Source organism: Podarcis melisellensis (assembly GCF_964234715.1).
Source record: "Podarcis melisellensis genome assembly, chromosome: 16".
In the NCBI taxonomy this organism is placed as follows: domain Eukaryota; kingdom Metazoa; phylum Chordata; class Lepidosauria; order Squamata; family Lacertidae; genus Podarcis; species Podarcis melisellensis.
In genome coordinates this window covers 28,468,806-28,481,199 of record NC_138533.1, presented here as the reverse complement: position 1 = coordinate 28,481,199, position 12,394 = coordinate 28,468,806, and the positions used below count along the sequence as shown (strand labels likewise).

At 43.7% G+C, this 12,394-nt stretch overlaps 1 pseudogene across 1 annotated transcript; it reads right to left on the bottom strand.

The window, feature by feature from the left end:
* Window positions 1–489: 489 nt before the first annotated feature.
* On the bottom strand, window positions 490–1,173 carry LOC309359203 (cytochrome c oxidase subunit 6C pseudogene; annotated as a pseudogene). The gene has a single exon. The product of its transcript is annotated as a cytochrome c oxidase subunit 6C pseudogene (transcript).
* Between the last annotated feature and the right edge of the window lie 11,221 nt (window positions 1,174–12,394).

The following is a 12,394-nucleotide window of genomic DNA, read 5'->3' as shown; positions in this document are numbered from 1 at the left end:
AAGAAGAAGAAGAAGAAGAAGAAGAAGAAGAAGAAGAAGAAGAAGAAGAAGAAGAAGAAGAAGAAGAAGAATAGTAGTAGTAGTAGTAGTAGTAGTAGTAGTTTGGATTTGATATCCCACTTTATCACTACCCGAAGGAGTCTCAAAGCAGCCAACATTCTCCTTTCCCTTCCTCCCCCACAACAAACACTCTGTGGGGTGAGTGAGGCTGAGAGACTTCAGAGAAGTGTGACTGGCCCAAGGTCCCCCAGCAGCTGCATGTGGAGGAGCGGGGAAGCGAACCCGGTTCACCAGATTACGAGACTACCGCTCTTAACCACTACACCACACTGGCTCTCTTAACCACTGCACTTTAAAGGAAGATTGGACACAGTCATGGAGGAGAGAGCTGTCATGGAGGAGAGAGCTGTCAGCACTATTTCTGGGTTAGCGGAGTCTGTGACCTGAAGTGTATGTAACCTGAAGCGTATGCAACCCGAGGTACCACTGTACTTAATTTAATGATCAATGTTACAGCATGATCAGCACCAAAGTGGATCACAAGGAATAGTTCACCGAAACATTGATGTTCAATTGTCAGGTATCCGGAGAGGAGGGTTCATGACCATTTGAGTGGTGGACTTTCAACCCCCCCAGCTTTTGTCATGGCCTCAAACTCCTTCATGGCGTCATAGTTTTTATAGAACTCAGCATACACTCTTTTCCTTGGTTCAGCCACACCAAACTTTTATCCAACTGCACATCCCATCGGAAAAAGGAAAGCCACTACAAGGTGTTTTCTCAGACGACTGGCCAGGAGGCTTCTCATCTGGGGCTTGGGCAACAAAGCAGCAGACATGGTGATGCTTTCTCCTCTCACAGAAAGCGCTGGAACCGTAAGGTCCTCCTCATACATGGAAGTATCCTGCCCTGTCCTTCCGCATTCACCTTCCAAACCGCAGCTCCCGCCTGCGCACCACCCAGAGTTACTTCTGAGTGAAGGAAGGCCGAGAGCTGAAGAGAAGATCTACCACAATTGTGATAATTTGTGTTAGAAAAGTAAAGAAAAGGAAGGTACTTTTCATCATATGTGGTGGACTTGCTCAAAGGTAAAAGACTTCTGGGGGAAAAAATTATAATGAACTAAAAAAAATGATGAAATACACTTTTATGAAGAAACCAGAGGCCTCTCTCCTTGGAATAACAGGTTCTGAACTGCCCAAACTGCTGCACAGATTTTATTAACTAAAAAATGGAAAACACAAGAATTACCAACGGTAGAAGAATGGCAGATGAAGATGATGGAGTTTATGGAGCTGGCTGACCTCACCAGGAGAATCCGCGACCAGAAAGAAGAGGAACACGAAGAAGATTGGAAGAAATTCAAAGACTATTTGAATAAATATTGTAATATTAAAGATATGTAATCACTTGAAAGAATCAATTAGGCCTAGGATTGAATTGGGATTAAATATATAAATAAGAAAATGTACAAAATGAAAAGTAAGGAAATATGATTATGACTGTGATATGGTTTATGAAATAATGATACTGGAAACTGCTATATATAATTACTAAGAAATTCAGATGGAAGAGATTTGAGGAAGCCAAATAATATGTTTATGAAGATGGATTTTAATTAATTAATTAAGTGATAGTCAAGTGATGATCTGTTGCAGGTTTCATATTCTTTTTTCTTTTTCTTTCTTTTTCTGTTTCTTTCTTTTTTCCATTATTATTGTCAACTTTTTCTTTTTCTCGTTATGTTTATGTATGAAAAATAAATATTATTGTAAAATAAAAAAAACACGAGAGATCTCTCTCCCCAAGTTGTAATGGAATCAAGTGATGTCGTACGGATCCACTGTGTAGGAACTAAAGCTCAGGGCACACATTCAAATGCTGGCAAATTCTGTTTCTTACACTAACATCCCAAATGATTTTAACTGGGAGAGATGGCCATGGGAGCGCTCACAAAGCTTTAAAGAGATCCTACTCATCGGTTCCAAAAGGAGCTCCCCCTCCTTATCTCTCCTTTCTCCCTCTCTCTTTTCCTGATCTCCCAGATAAGATATCAAATGCCGATTCATTGAAGGGCAGCTCCTGAGAGCGCGGAATCGAATTAGACGCCTTGGCTCTGTGCGTGGCTTGGCCGGCTCCGGTTGCTAAATGACAGAGTTTGCCAGTAATTAAGTAAAACCTCGGGCGAGATGCGCCCCTGGGGCTCTGTAGCTCGAAGCCGTCTAATAATCCACGGTGTCATCATTAGAGAGGAAACAGAAAACGACTTGCTGCGTAGGGCCAAATAAATGGCATTTTTCTGGTAGGAAAGGGAGCTTCTCTTTAGAGAAGGTGGGATCCAGCTTCCTTGAACTCTAGAGAGGGGGAGCCTCAGGCCCTGGAAGCCAGATATGGCCCTCCAGGCCACTCTATCAGGCCCCTAGAACTCTCCCCAAGCCACACCCCCCTCCCCAGTGCCAGTTTTTGCTTGACAGTAGATTGTATATGGGACGCGGGTGGCGCTGTGGGTAAAAGCCTCAGCGCCTAGGGCTTGCCGATCGAAAGGTCGGCGGTTCGAATCCCCGCGGCGGGGTGCGCTCCCGTCTTTCGGTCCCAGCGCCTGCCAACCTAGCAGTTCGAAAGCACCTCCGGGTGCAAGTAGATAAATAGGGACCGCTTTCTAGCGGGAAGGTAAACGGCGTTTCCGTGTGCAGCTCTGGCTCGCCAGAGCAGCGATGTCACGCTGGCCACGTGACCCGGAAGTGTCTTCGGACAGCGCTGGCCCCTGGCCTCTTAAGTGAGATGGGCGCACAACCCCAGAGCCTGTCAAGACTGGCCCGTACGGGCAGGGGTACCTTTACCTTTACCTAGATTGTATATGGATGTGTACAATCTACAGTGGTACCTTGGTTCTCAAATGCCTTGGTACTCAAACAACTTGGAACCCAAGCACTGAAAACCCAAGCACTGCAAGTAAGTGTTCTGGTTTGCGAACTTTTTTTGGAAGCCAAATATGCTTCCGATTTGAGTGCTACACTTCCGTTTTGAGTGTTACGCTGAGGTCTGTCTGTTTTTGCTATTTATTTTGCGTTTTTGTGGCTCTTTTTCGTTTTGCTTTTGTGACTGTGTGGAACCCTGTTCAGCTACTGATTGATTGATTGTGTGACTGCAGTACATTGTTTATTACTTTCATTTTATGGATCAGTGGTCTCGTCAGATAGTAAAATTCATGTTAAATTGCTGTTTGAGGGGTTGCTTTTAAAAGTCTGGAACGGATTAATCCGTTTTGCCTTACCTTCTATGGGAAAGCTCGCCTTGGTTTTGGAACGCTTTGGTTTTGGAACAGATTTCCGGAACGGATTAAGTTTGAGAACCAAAGTACCACTGTATACAAAAGTAAAATTTACATGCGTTGCTCTATCCACCAGTGGAAATTGATAAAATGAGCACTTTGTCAGGCGGGCATGTTGTGGTTTCAGATACACTTGTTGTTCTCCTTTGGTCCACTTGAAATCCAAGCTGGAATCCAACATGGCGGCAAAGCTTTGCTCCAACACATCTGGTTGAAGACGTATGATCTCGAAGTAGAGTTGGAATGGAGGGCTATCTATAGGGGAGAAGGATTCCATTCATTATCCTTGCCCCAAAACCTAACCATTTTTAGTCATCGTAGGTCTATAGGCATACAGTACCAATCACATCTTACGCTGCAGTCAGGTCCCAAGGGTTCTGTGTATACACAAAAATCACATATAAACCAAACCTGTAGAACTACTCTCATGAATATTTGGCGTTAAGTTGGAGGGAATGCCAGGAAACAGAGAATTATGTTCACATGTGGTGGGGGTGTAAATATGTACAATTCTGGGGGGCAAAGGGTTTTTAAGGAGATAACAGAAATCACTGGGTGAAAACTGGCCAAAAGCCCAGAGGTAGCATTATTATCAATTTACGGTGGGGTGGAAGGTTCATAGTCTATGAAGGACTTGCTAACAAATTTATTGACAGCTGCATGAATTATTATAGCTAGGAAGTGGAAGGGGCAAGTAGAATATAAAATGGAAGAACGGTATAAAGAGGTGTGGGGAATAGCTGTTACATTTGCCATTAAGGTAAGGCGGGGAATATGCAGGAGAAATTATTTTGAGGAGATATGGAGGCTGTTTGTAGAATTTGTACTGTTAAAACGGAAAGGGGCCAAACCATCGCGAGAGGTGTTGAAATTTTGGGAGGTTGGATAGTTACAGTGGAATGGTCTCAGTGGTGGGGTGCACATTTTTATTCTTATCTGTTTATGATTATTACTTTGTCAAAATAAAAAAAAAATAAAAAGAAGAAAGGAAAAAGAAGGGAACAAAAGAACTACTCTCATGGCTAGAGGGGGAGGGAGGGAGAGAAAAAATGCCCACACACTCCCATAACCCACACAAATGGGGACAAATACTGGTGTGGAGGGAGCCTAGATTGCCTTTGGACTTCTGGTCATCTGCAGGAAGCAGGATACTGAACTGAGTGGGCCTTTGAGTTGATCCAGCTGGACTCATCATAAAGTTACAGGAGAAAAAGAAGAGTGAGGTGGGAACCAGAGAAAAACAGGAATCTTTTACACAGACTTTACGCTTCAGGACGATAGGATGTGGGTGGGCCCTTGCCCCATCATCAACCTTATCAGTCATTAATTTTATTATTATAAAAAGGAGTCGTAAAATCACGGCCTAGCCCACCCGCCAACAGAAGCCTGCTCTTTCCACAGCCTCACACAGACCCTGCCCCAAATTGAGGGTTTCTGTGGAGGAAGAAAGCGCAGACATGCAATTAAACCAAATGAGGGCATGGAAGTTTCGTGCTCAAGGGCGTTTTGGCCTCTTCCTCGCAATTTGTTTTGTTCTCATCGTTTAGTTAAAGGAGCGCTCCGCCCTCCCGCTTCCCCGGGAGAAGACCAGAGCTGCGAAAAAATGAAAGCAAACTCTTTATTCTTCAGTTAAAAAAGAAGAAGGGGAAGAGATTTCAGTGTTTTCATGCTTGCTTCGTTCCAGCTGTCCATTGCTCAGGCTCAGAATGTCAAAAGTCTGCCTAATTTTATGGTATAACCCTGAGCTAGCAGTCTGTCACTTCCCGGGTGATGTGAAATGCAAAATGGGTCTGGAGTGCCAGGAAGGCACTTGCCAGGCCCGGCAAACTGGGCAGGCCTGGGTAGGTCATTGGTCGGACTCATTAGAAAAGGCAATTGACAAGGAAACTGGGCTCCAGGTGCCCTTGGGGCTGAACGTTGGAGAGGACTCAGGAGAGACAAAAGATCAGACTTCTGCCTCCTTGGTCAGAGTTGCTGGGTATCCCAAGTGGGGAGAGTATTGCCTAGACCCCTTCTTATATCCAGTGGTGGATGGTGCCCATTGGGGCAGACGAGGAGGAAAACAGGGGGGCCAAACAGTAGGCAGAACCAACAGCAGGCCTTGCCAACTAATTCTACTTTTGCCCCTACCCCAACTGCTTCCAGGTGGGTCTTCTACCGTGTTGAGCTCTCTTGTGTGTTTACTTGGTGCAGTGGTAGACCGACATATATGGAAAACGTAATGCTGGTGGTCAACAAAAGAGGTTTAAAGACTGTCTCAAGGCAAATCTAAAAAATGTAGTATAAACACCGGCAACTGGGAAACACTTGCCTGCGAGTGTTCCAGTTGGAGAACAGCCTTTACCAAAGGTGTCATGGGCTTCAAAGACACTCAAACTCGAAAGGGAGAAATGTGCTAAGAGGAAGGCACACTTGGCAAATCCACACCATGGAACCTCGCCCGGAAACCTATGTCCCCCACTGTGGAAGGACGTGTGGATCCAGAATTGGCCTCCACAGTCACTTACTTATTGTTAGAACTGTGTTTATGGAAGACAATCTTACTTGACTACGAGTGATCGCCAAAGAAGAAGAATCTATCCGTCTGTCTATCTATCTGTCTGTCTATCTATCTGTCTGTCTATATCTATCTATCATCTATCTATCTATCTATCTATCTATCTATCTATCTATCATCTATCTATCTATCATCTATCATCTATCTATTTATCATCTATCATCTATCATCTATCTATCTATCATCTATCTATCATCTATCTATCATCTATCTATCTATCTATCTATCTATCTATCTATCATCTATCGATCGATCGATCTATCGATCTATCTATCAATCTATCGATCTATCAATCTATCAATCTATCAATCTATCAATCTATCAATCTATCAATCTATCAATCTATCTATCATCTGTCTATTATCTATCTTCTATCTGTCTAAAATAATTTTTATTAGTTTTCAATTACAATAATCCAATAATAGCCTCATCTTAACAATGCCAAATTATAATGCAATTACTAATACCAATCATTCAGATGCCAAATTATGTAATTTAGGTCCATCCCCCCCACATGCTAGAATTGATGGTTTGATTATTTACTTTCTTTCTGCGTTCCAAAATCTTATTAATTTCAGTTACACTCCAGTCAAAATAACAATCCCTTATGCAACAACGGCAGTATTAACGACTTCCATCCGTATTGACACATTAAATGATTTATAAAGCTACAGGTGAAGCATTCAAACTATATCCTTGTTCTTCCTGTCTGTGGCAATTATTCTGTCCATGCTGTTTCTTCCTGTCCTTGTAAAATATTATGTCTATCTTTACCCGGTTGTTGCTGTTCTCCAACACGCCTTGGGTGGTGTTGATATCCCACGGTTGTTTCAGAAGTTCCCCATTGCTCTGTCCTGTGCTTCATTGTTTTGCAACTTCAACAGCAGCTGCAAAAATCACACTGTCCCAATAAATAACCTGTTTTCACCATTTTTTCCTCTCAGCCTGGGAAGGAGAGTGACCTGCAAATAACTCAGTAGACCTACACTGAAGGCCCTGAAGCTTGACGCTCAAGCCTTCATAACCAGCAAGGAGGTCTAGGTAACCACTGTTGTCTTCTTCAGTGGGGTTGTTCCACAACACATCACCACAAATATTCTGTAAGTTCGCAGTTTGGGCATCTACTTAAGTATTTTTGTGAACTCCTTGCTATTCCTCCATACCCTCCCACATTTATCCAATGGAAATAGGGACATCCTATTCAAATAATAATAATAATAATAATAATAATAATAATAATAATAATAGTAGCAGCAAAAATACCCCTACCATCCAACTGGGTTTCTCCAGCCACCCTGGCAGCTTCCAACATATATAAAAGCATAATCAAACATTAAACATTTAAAAACGTATACAGGGCTGCCTTCAGATGTCTTCTAAAAGTTGTATAGTTACTTATCTCCTTGGCTCGGGGGTCACATAGTTCCATACCCTCCAACATTTCTCCAATGAATATAGGGACGTCCTAAGGAAAAGTGGGACATTCCGGGATCAAATCAGAAACCAGGACAGCTTCTGCAAATCCAGCACTGTTCCTGGAATATAAGGACACTTGGAGGGTCTGTTTCCCTAGGGTCTTGACTTCTGTTAAAAAGGGGGTGGGTGGGAAATGACATTAGCCACAGCAGAACAGCCAACTTACCACAACACTCCACCTTTGCAACATCTGCCGTACTGACTCTCAAACTTTGGAATTCGTGGGTTTTTTTGTACTTTTATTTTAAAAATTCTTGATTTACAAAGGTATATGCAATGTCTCCCTCGTTTTGTTTTTTCAATGTAACTTTTTTTTTTTACAAATCAGTTTCATTTGTTGAGACATTAGGAAGAATAGGAGGAAAGAGATGGAGGGAAGGAAGATGAGCGGGGGTGGGGTCGGGTGGTGATGTTTCTATATTACTTAATATATGTGTCAGCATTGCTTGTGCAGGTTCTTTGCTGTTCGCTTGTGTTCCTTTGGTGGTGAGAGAGGTTGGGGTTGGCCTAGGGTATGGCTGTTCATTTGTGGTTGGCTGTGGTGGTCTTTGTTTTCATGTGTGAGTGGGGTAGGTGGGTGTTTTGGATCAGGTTAGCCATATTGATTTGTATGCTGATGGTGGACTTTTGTCGTTGTCTTGTTGGGCTGTGTATGTGATAAAGGGGAGCCATACCAGGGTGAAGGTGTATTCTTCTATTTGTCCCCGTGTCAGTTTCAGTTTATTGGTTAATTTTTCTAGTAAGGCTGTTTCCCATACTATTTTGTACCATTGGTCCATGCTTATTCCTGACAGGTCTCTCCAGTGTCTGGTTATGATGTTTCTGGCTGCTGAGAGTAGGTGGGTTATGAGTTCTTTGTGGCGTAAGTGAGCATTGTTGTCTTGGAAGATGTTTAGTAGGGCCAATTCTGGGGTGATTTCTAATACTTGCTTGGTTATGTTACATATTTCTTGTATGGCTGTTGTCCAGAATAGTTGGATTTTGGGACACTCCCACCACATGTGGAGGTATGTGCCTGTGGAGGTACATCCTCTCCAGCCTTTTGGTGAGGTTCCTGGGCATATTAGCGCTAGTTTTCTTGGTGTTAGGTACCACCTGTAGGTGATTTTCAGAGTGAGTTCTTTTCTTTTGTTGATATGGTTTTAAAGGGGGGTTTAGACCACATTCTGGTCCATTGAGTGGGGTTAATCTCATAGCCTATGTCATCTTCCCATTGTTTTTTTGTTGTGTCTAGGGAGCTTGTGGGATTTTGGAGTAGTATTTTGTATGTTGCGGATACCAAACTTTGGAATTGTTGAAGCACGTACAACGCAAAAGAAGTGCAACTCAAATTGGGTCTACAAATTGGCCATTTTAATTTCCCATAATGCTCTGAGGAGACACTACATCATGAGCATTGTGGGAAACTTCAATGGCCACCTAGTGGGGGCCCAAGACAGGTAGTTGTACCTCTGGATAGTGATGAGAGGAAAACCTGTGAAAGTTACCACAGTACCAGTGAAGAGTTTTAAGATAAATACAGCACCCAGAAAAATGGGGTGGGGTGGGTTTCAGTGTAGCAGTTGCAACCGAAATCTCAGATTAGACCTTTAGGTGTGGGACCAAAAAGTTAATTACTGTCTCCATAAATCAACCCCAAATCACTGCATAGCCCTTTTCTTCCTATTTTCCTGGGTGGCAAAGGAATCTCACGCCGAGAAAAGCGGGGTTTTTCTTCAATGAATGTAAACGACCAAGAAATTTCACACCCAAGCCAATCCTGGCAAAATGCCATTAATCTGGCTGTTTTTGCTTGGAGCGTGAATATGTTTGATTATTTGCAATTCATATGTATTCCCCCCCTTTTTTTTCTTTAAGGGAAAGTGACGGGCGGGGTGGGGTGGGTGGGCGGGTGGCATTAATGCCAAACAGCATGTTGCAATGAATCTTGAAGTGATAAATATAAACTGCACCATTTCTTTCCCCAAAAGGGGTTTTCCCACACTTGTGAAGCCGTAAAAAGTTCAAACGTATTTATGCAGGTATATGCCATTAAAAAAATATGAGAAAAAGTATTGCTAGATTGAAGTGTGCGTGAATAGTCGGGGGCATTTTCAAAAGCTGACAAGATTGTGCTCTAATCATGCAAATCAATCTCATTTTAAGGAGATTCTGCTTAAAAACTGGGAAGAATTTTTTGGAAGGTAGTGGATGTATCCTCCAACATTTCTCCCATTCCATAATGATAATTTCCCTATTTATACCCCACACATCTTACTGGGTTGCCCCAGCACACTGGGCAGCTTCCAGCATACAGTGGTACCTCTGGTTACTTATTTAATTCATTTTGGAGGTCCGTTCTTAACCTGAAACCGTTCTTAACCTGAGGTATCACTTTAGCTAATGGGGCCTCCCACTGCCACCATGCCGCCGGTGCGCGATTTCTGATCTCATCCTGAAGCAAAGTTCTTATCCCGAGGTACTACTTCCAGGTTAGCGGAGTCTGTAACCCGAAGTGTTTGTAACCTGAGGTGTCTGTAACCAGGGGTACCACTGTATATCTTCTTCTTTGGAAATCATTCATAGCCAAGTAAGATTGTCTTCCATATACACGGTTTTAACAATGAGTCCATAAGTGACTGTGTAAACCAATTTTGGACCCACACATCCTTCCACAGTGGGGACATTAGTTCCCGGCGGGAGTTGATCACATAACCAAACATTAAACTTTTTTAAAAAACACACGATGAAATAAAAAAGCATACAATTTGTTTGATTGGCAGATCTTGATATCAGCAGTTTATGGTTGCATGTCTTTAATTAAGCCTTTGAAGTATTAATTCTTTAGCTCTCAAAACCCTGCGTCACAAGGAAGGAGGCAGAGAGTCCCAACCTCAGACTAGCAGTTTACCGTACATTTTACGTTTCCATGAGTTTCGGGTCATGGCGTGCTCTGGTCCAGGGGGTCACAAAGAGTCGGACACGACTAAACAACAACAGTCTAAGGGCTTGTTGTGAGGATTAAACAAGGAACAGGGAGAACCATGTCATACCCTCCAACATTTCTCCAATTAAAATAGGGACGCCCCATTCCATACTGATAATTTTACTATTTATACTCCACACATAGTAAAAATATCCCCACACATTTATACCCCACACAAGGTCTGCGGGTGGCGCTGTGGGTTAAACCACAGAGCCTAGGGCTTGCTGCTCAGAAAGTTGGCAGTTCGAATCCCCACGACGGGGTTGCTCAGTCCCAGCTCCTGCCAACCTAGCAGTTCGAAAGCACAAAGTGCAAGTAGATAAATAGGTACCACTCTGGCAGGAAAGTAAACAGCGTTTCCATGTACTGCTCTGGTTCGCCAGAAGTGGCTTAGTCATGCTGGCCACATGACCCAGAAGCTGTACGTCAGCTCCCTTGGCCAATAAAGCGAGATGAGGGCCGCAACCCCAGAGTCGTCTGCGATTGGACCTAATGGTGACGGGTCCCTTTACCTTTACCTTTTACCCCACACATCTGACTGGGTTGCCCCAACCACTCTGGGCAGCTTCCAACATATATAAAAACATAATAAAACATTAAACAGTTTTTAAAAAACCCTTCCCTATACAGGATTGCCTTCAGACGGCTCGTGGGTTGGATAACTCCATACCCTCCAAAAATTTTCCAATCAGAACAGGGATGTCCTAAGGAAAAGTGGGACATTCCAGGGTCAAATCAGAAACTGGGATGGCTTCTGTAAGTCAGAGATGTCCCTGGAAAATAGGGACACTTGGAGAGTCTGCCATATTTTGGAGAATCTTTAACCTAAGGTTACCAGACGTCCGTATAGTTAAAGCTATGGTTTTCCCAGTAGTGATGTATGGAAGTGAGAGCTGGACCATAAAGAAGGCTGGAGAATTGATGCTTTTGAATTATGGTGCTTGAGGAGACTCTTGAGAGTCCCATGGACTGCAAGAAGATCAAACCTCTCCATTCTGAAGGAAATCAGCCCTGAATGCTCACTGGAAGGACAGATCGTGAAGCTGAGGCTCCAATACTTTGGCCACCTCATGAGAAGAGAAGACTCCCTGGAAAAGACCCTGGTGTTGGGAAAGAATGAGGGCACAAGGAGAAGGGGACGACAGAGGACAAGATGGTTGGACAGTGTTCTTGAAGCTGCCAGCATGAGTTTGACCAAACTGCGGGAGGCAGTGGAAGACCGGAGTGCCTGGCGTGCTCTGGTCCATGGAGACACGAAGAGTCGGACACGACTAAACGACTAAACAACAACAACAACCAGACCTCCCCATTTCCCAGGGACAGTCCCCGGATTTACAAATCAGTCCTGTCCTGTGACAAAATCCATCTATTTACTAGGAAGTTGAAAAGTGTCCCCAGATTCATTGGGGGGGGGGGGAATCTGGTAACCTCCCTTTAACCGTGATTCCAATGGGTTGGACCTGATGAACTTTGGGTTACCTCTGAACACTACAATTCTGTGATTCCTGCAAGTCTGGGTTTTGCCAATTGGTGCCACCACGAAAGACGCAGCTCAGCTCAGAAAGCGGGAGGGAGGGAGGGAAAGCATGCCAAATGAATTCAAGCTCAGAGATAATTTGAAGACCGGCAGCAGGCAGGGAAGCGTAGAAGGGGGAGGCGGATGGGAGGAAGGCGAGATATTTATTCATTTTCGTGACAATAGCCACGGGAGAAAGGAGACTGCCTTCCCCAGAGAGTTGCAGCGGGCTGCCAATCAGAGGAGGAATGGAACATGTCAATTCAGCAGAGAAGGTGCTGGCCAAGGCAGCGTTGTCAGAATCTGGGAGCCCCCTGGTTTCCAAAGCCATAGAACTGCTGCCAGGGGTCTTGAATTTTGCCTGTAATTGCTTCCAATGGCAGAATAAACGCATAAACACACACATACACCACTGGAGATAACAATGGCCAGTTTAAAAACAGAAAACAATTTAATCTTCAGGTTTGCCCCAGCCTGGACAAGCAAGGGCACTTGAGAGGTGTGTGTGTGTGTGTGTCTAAGAAATCATGGGTGACTTTTTAAAAATAA